The sequence below is a fragment of the Marmota monax genome, unplaced genomic scaffold (genome assembly GCF_021218885.2).
Source record: "Marmota monax isolate L192 unplaced genomic scaffold, Marmota_monax_Labrador192_F-V1.1 WCK01_AAM20220418_F8-fsc00276, whole genome shotgun sequence".
NCBI lineage: Eukaryota > Metazoa > Chordata > Mammalia > Rodentia > Sciuridae > Marmota > Marmota monax.
In genome coordinates this window covers 2,042,395-2,049,440 of record NW_026695204.1, presented here as the reverse complement: position 1 = coordinate 2,049,440, position 7,046 = coordinate 2,042,395, and positions in this window count along the sequence as shown.

Below are 7,046 nucleotides of genomic sequence, written 5' to 3'. Positions count from 1 at the left end.
TATTTCTAAATGGCCCCCCATATGATACTGAAATGCCTCAAGGTTTGGGAAGTGCTTGCAGGTGTGGAAAGCAGAGCAACCAGGGATCAGAGCCAATGATCAGGGGTTCTTCCCTTTCTCACTGATTTCCAAGAAAGGCCTCTCTACTTCATGGGAACTGAGTATCAATTGACAGTCAATTCCCAAAGAAGTAACCTTCAAAAAAATCCATTCCTTGATTTGCTTTCAGCATCAACTTTCGGGTGAAGAAGTTATCCACTCTGAATCTTTAAGGATGAAACACAACTGGTCATGACAATCATCAGATTTCATAAAGTTTAAAATGATGCTATCCTGGCAGTAAGACTTCTAACTTCTAACTTCCAAAATTGTTCTTGAATCTCTCTTGTGGGTAAATTCCTTTTAATTGATTTTACAGTGGAACAGGTGATCATGGACATTCTATATTCTTAAAAGGAATAATTTCTTAGTCCTGTAAATTTCCTCATTCTCACAAATAGTTGTTTTGTGATTTGAATCAGATGAAGTGCATTTATTAGAATGAAAGAAGCTTAAATAGACTGTGTTGTAAACATGAGATATCAATTAATTCTCTACCTGTTCTCTCTCTAGCTCACTTTCTCCCCATCCCCCTCACTCTGGAATTCTGACTATAACCTTTTTTTTTTTTTTTTTTTTTTTTTTTTTTTTGTGGTTGATTAAAAAGGAAAAGATTATGACTCCAAACCTACATTTGGAAACATGTAGGTCTTGGTTGAAAGAAACAACTGAAACCCCCAGACTGGCATCTGTTCTGTTCAATGACAGTGTAGCATCAGGATGCTTCTGATGACAGGACAAGACATAGCAGAGGAGTGACTGTGGGTCTAAGATCTGACATTAGCCCTCTGTTGATATAGTGGCTGTAAATGGATTCGTCTTTATAGTGTTTCCTTCCCTTCATTGTATAAAAAGCACAGCTCCCATTCCATCTGCTTCATTAATATCCTGGATCACAGATGAGATAACAAAGTTCCACTGGGAATGAATATAGGTGTTCTACAGGACTGGGCCTTTGAGTGTGTGCATTTTTGTTTCTGAGCAACTAGTTCTGGTAAAGATTTATAAAGAATGAAAAAGCATAAAAAACATACCTGTAGGTATTTGCAAGCGCCACAGCTTGCAGATTAGTTTTTTTTTTCCCCCCCTCAGGAGTTCTACCTGGGTTTGTCTGTTGTCTCCCGAAAAAGAACAAGAAGCATATCTGCCTTTTCCAAATTAAAATTTAGTCAGTAATAGCTTTTTCCAGGTAATAGGGCTAGTCAGCTCTCAAATCCAGGGGGCAGACATTTCAGGTTAGTAATAGCAACATGAGGCCAAGAGTTAGTTAGTTTCCATAATCTTGGAGAGAGGTAAATGTGAGCAGCAAAAGGAGGAGAGCATAAAAAGTAAGGAGCAGAGTAAGTTCCAGCAATTTCCAGAGAGTAGCTGAAGTAATTTCAAACACTATAGGGATACAAAGTTCAGGTGGCCCTGCTGGATCAGATGCCAGAGGAGGTAGCTGGATATCAATGACTAAAGTAAAAGGTCAGGTTGAAAATATAAGACATTTTACCAGATGATTTGCTTGCTGCCCTTCCTGAATTTCTTTGGTCTGCTGTGAGTGATGAGGCTCGTGTTCTGCGTGACATCTACTGGGCACCATATGACTCTCTGGTGCTCCTTTCACATGTCACCAGGCATATGGAGATTAAAACACAGAATGTGCATTTAGACCAGTTATCCTTTCTTAAATTTTATTTTCTAAATTGGCTGTTCACTTTGTGTATGGAAAATGGATAATTTTAATTATGCAAAGCATTTGAGAAATTATATTCTAGTTAAAATTCTGCTTTGCATTAACCAATATAGAAATGAACTATATATAAAAATGCAATCATAGAGTTGAGGTTTTGTATTTTGTGTTTTTCCAATGTGAAAAGTCAATGATAAGCTGGAAAGATTATTAGAGTAGGAGTGAGACTGGATTCTAATACTGGCTCAAATATAGGTATAAATTTAGGCAAACATTTATTATTTATAGACATTTCACCAAATAATGTTTTAATTACCTAGTAGACATTTACTGACAAGTATTTGAGATAAGGATCATAAATAGATTTTTATATTTTTCAAAATCATTATTATATATTTTTGTCCAATCTAAGTTTTTATGATTGTGAGGAAGTTAGGGCTGATTGTTAACATCATTATTTTATAAATCCTTTCATTCATTCATCATTTTATAAATAATGAACCTGTTATGGTTTAGATATGAGATGTCCCCCAAAAGCTCATGTGTGAGACAATGCAAGAATATTCAGAGGTGAAATGATCAGATTATGAAAAGTGTAACCTAATCAGTGGACTAACCCACTGGATTAACTGGATGATAATTATAAGCAGGTAGATTGTGACTGGAGGAAGTAAGTCGGGGGGGATGTGCCTTTGGTGTTTGTATTTTGTCCTTGATGAGTGAAGCTCTCTTTCTGCTTCCTGGCTACCATGTCCTGAGCTGCTTCCTCTGTAGCACCCTTTCACCATGATGTTCTGCCCCAGGCCTGGAGCTATGGAGTCAGTCAACAATGGACAGAACATTTTAAACTATAAGCCAAAATAAACTTTGATCACAGTCAAACAAAATTGAAAAAACAAAAACAAACAAACAAAGAGAACCTGAAGTCACTGGTCGACTGGATGATTGAGCAGATGTCTTTGGCCTCTAGTAACTTACCTTGGAGTATGAAAAATATCAAACCCAGTAGCTATCTCCTGATTGCCTCGCTACATCCATTTCTCCTTCTCCCTTGCTATGTGGTTCTATTTTTTCAGCTGAATAAGTTTAAGTGATATTAATGTTTCTAATAGTTTTTCTAGTTGGCTTATATCTATTGCAGGACTAACAATTGGCTTGGGGAGAACAAAATGTATTAACCAAATCAAAGTTGATCTAGTCAGAATGAATCCTAGATATTTTGCTCAGAGTTGGAATATGGATATTTTTTCTGCTTGGTTTAATGCAGAAATAAAGGAAGAAAGGCTTGGTGTGACCACCACCAGCAAAAGGGATCTAGGAGCTACCTGCAGTCATCCAGAAGGAAACAGATTCTAGATATTGATCAGGATTGCACACTTCAGTACATGATAAGATATCCACCCCATTCCCTATGCCTTCCTATCTCCTGTGAGATTCTCATAGAGTAAGTCAGTGATCTGAGACCCAAGACATTCTTAAAAACACCCAACCCCTTGGCTCAGATGACCCTCAGATGCACTTGTTTTGAGAATCTCTACCCTAAATCCCTAGATTATTCAGGGATAAAACCAAGAACTTTAGTGTAGAGTTAAGTTCTAAATGAGAGATTTCTTCTGGCATGCACTTCTACAAACTATTCATCAGTCCTTGTTTATTTAGGATCAATTTGTCCTTTTGAAATAATGTCCACACATTATTTAGAATTAATTTGTTCATTTACTCCATTCTTAATCTATTGCTAAGTGTGAGGGCTTAATGGAGAAAAGGAAGGGGAAGGTGGCATCTCCTCTCATATTGCTGCTGAAAGGGGCAAGGGAGCTTACCTCATGGCATAGTAGTAATTCTCACAGGGCCATGTAAAGCTGGTTTATAAGTCAGATTTACACACACCCAAAATGACAGATGTGAATATAGAAGGTGAACTTCTTTCTACATCTTTGTTTCGTAAATGAGGCTAAGTAGAGTCAGCTTCCAGTTGTGGGAGGGGCTCAGGAAAGCTTTGGCACGGTGGCAGAAATTGCATTTGACCTTGACAAATAATGAGAATTTGGATCAGAAAGGAAAGTCATAAAAAAGGCAAGGAGGTGGAGAAAAGTATGTTTAGGACACAGTAAATAGATCGGCTAGACTGCTTCATCTGAAGGTGTAAATTTAGGAATAGCAATGTTTATCTTCCTGGTACAGAATGCTGATACACAATTCCATGCTTGTTCTTTCATGAAAATGGAGTCTGTAAAAAGATTTTTATAAGCTGTTTACACCTCATCTGTTCACAGGGCAACAGGCTTCTACCTGAATGTAGTGTGGGTATAATGTGGCAGTGTTGGTGTCCTGTTAAGTTTATTGAAAAGGCGTTCGTTCTACCTGTCATGTAGTCACCCCATTCCAGCCAGCTCTTAAATCAACATATAAATAAGGAAACCAGGAGACCCCAGGGGACAGAAAAATCTTTGCCATGATGTATATCCAAGGGTTTTCCTTAAAGAAGTGCAAAAAGAAAAAACTTTGTTGAAAACTTAGGAGGGTTTAAGAAGTGCAAAGTGCCTGCTTTTTAGTGTGCTTTTCTTGGATCTGGGCCATTTTCATGTATCCATGATGTTTTATGCTTTCCCTAATTTACTACTGATTTTATTTCATGACCCTTAATCCAGGAAATGCCACGTAAGAAACACACTGAGGAAACTCTCCTATCATAAATTTTAAATATACAAAAAATGGTCATCGCTGGGCACCCAAGTGCCTTGAAAAGCTCGTCCCAGAGGAGATCCCAGAGCACCATTGAAGACAGAGAAGGTATAGGAGAGGACTGTTTCCTTCCTCTGACCTGATTAGTTATTATAATGAAGTTTAATTACAATGCTTTACAATACATTTGCCATTAATGTATGTGCCTTGGCCACTCCCAGACTAACCCAGAAGGCAGGGCTAATTCCACAGTACTAGCTGGGGTGCCCAGGCAGCTTCCTGAGATGGATTTTTTTTGAGGGGGTCAGTATAGCAAACTCAACTTGCCTCAGGTGTCTTTGACACCTGGTGCTTATTCATTCTACTCTTTTTTTGTCCTATGTGCAGGCTCCACTGGACACCCAGACTGATGTCCATTTCCACTTTTGATTGTTACCTGATGTCTAAGCTACTTCAGACCTAGCTGTGATGCAGGTTCTATCTTGACCCCCTGCCTGACTTACACTTTGAACGTTTCAGATTACTTACATTCAACTCCGACAAGGCTTACTGATGAGTTGAAGCTCTTGGCTGTCTCTTCATATGGATCTCTTTGTTTCCTGACACATTATCTCAGGTGACAGAAATGGTTGCCTCCTAACAGGACTGAAACTCTAGTTTAACCCTCTTAGATGAAGGAAGAATTAATCCCTCCAGTCCTGGGAAATACCTTTTCCTTTTCACTTTCCTTATAGAATTTGTCACTATTAAAATTCATGAAAGGCATTTTTATGACAAAATAATATTTGTTGATATAATCTCCCTTGCATATATCCAAAGAGAACCTAAAACAAAGGACCTCATACGATCTTAGTACCTTTGTTTCTTCATCACTATGGGTTATGGTTTAGAATTATAGCTGTCATATCATTAAAATATATTCTGTGGTAGTGGTAAACTGTATTTCTACAAAATCTCATCTACATGTTCAAAAGAGCTTCTTGAGTTATCAAATAATCATTTAATTGGGACACAATACTCAATATTACTGGCTCTCCACCTTGATTGCCTGCATCTGTATTTTTATATACACAAATAATTCCTACATGCAGCCCAGAGCTTCCCTTGACAGTATATTGAAACACCTGGGGACCTTGTTAAAAATGTATGCTTTGATTCAGGAGGCCTCGTTTAAAGCTTGAGTGTATATTTTGAACAAACCACCAGGTGTTCTAATGCTACAGGAAGTTTCGATAGCAAGGCTGTCAATAATGACTTCAACAATATTTTCAAGATTCTAAGGAAAAGCATCTAACACACAATCTATGCTCAATATAAACTAGTTGAATGAAGGAGTGAAAAATAAAAACAAATGTGGATAATGTGGGGAAATTAACAGTTTATTATATTAAATGACCAAAGGCCAAGTAGAAAATTATTGTAGATATAGCTTATTGTCCAAAATGTATTCATTATCATGGCTTTATGAATGATGCTGTGTCAGGATTCTGACATGGTTAGCTTCTCTCAACACAATGTGTTGTGGCCAACTCTATACCAGAGCCTGTGCTAGTTCATGTAGGTATGACAAATGAATTAAACAGCTATGCCTACCGAGAATTTATTTTGCACTGTTGCCCATGTAAACTAACTTTGTTTATAAAATGATGCCTAAAGATAACTTGATTATCATAGGTTTATTGTTAGGATTGATCCCTCCATTACTACTGATTATTCATATCTACTTACTCTACACTACATGTGATTCTGTCCTGAAACTGGGCACTTACTGAAGAGGCAAAGGCAAGGTTTGTAGTTAAGGTTGGACCTTTGATATCACACAATAAGCCATATTATATTTTCAATGGATGATGATGATAATGATTGATCTGTTAGACTGTGAATCTAATGAGGATAATAAAAGTTAACAATTTATGGAGTTCTGAGAATGTACTAAGTATTTAACAAGAAATATTCTCTTTGATCTAGTTTTTATAACTTTCCTATGAAGTAGATAGTATAGGTTTTTATTTTTGTGTATGAGAAACTGAAACTGAAAAACAAATCATCTTGCTCAATGTCACATGGCTTAGTAGTTAGAAGAGCCAGGATATGAACACAGGCAGTACTGGCTCCCGTTGAGTTCATTCTCTTAACTCCTCATTCATGCTGCTGTAAGAGAGGGATAAACAAATACGATGGAGATTCCAAAGAAAAAGTGACCACAGCTGATGAAGAATTAAGTCTTGAAGGATTGCGAGATTTCAACAAGATGGGAAGACATTCAAGAAGATAGAGAAGCCAGACTGTAAAGACTATTACTTTAAAATTTGAATCCTGAATGATAATGAAAAAATGATGATGTGACATTCACAGCAACAGGAAGTCAAGAGGAAAATGAGGGAATTCCTTGAGTATTTATCAATAGATTATACCATCATTAAAATATCAGAAAACATATTCCTGAATTTTAGAAAAAAAAATCCAAGGCTAAAAGTAGTGACTTGAGAGTTTAAATGTTGAACAAGGAATTTCTTGTGTGTGTACCTTTTAATTTTTTATTTGTTTTAATTAGTTATACATGACAGTAGAATGCATTTATGTACTT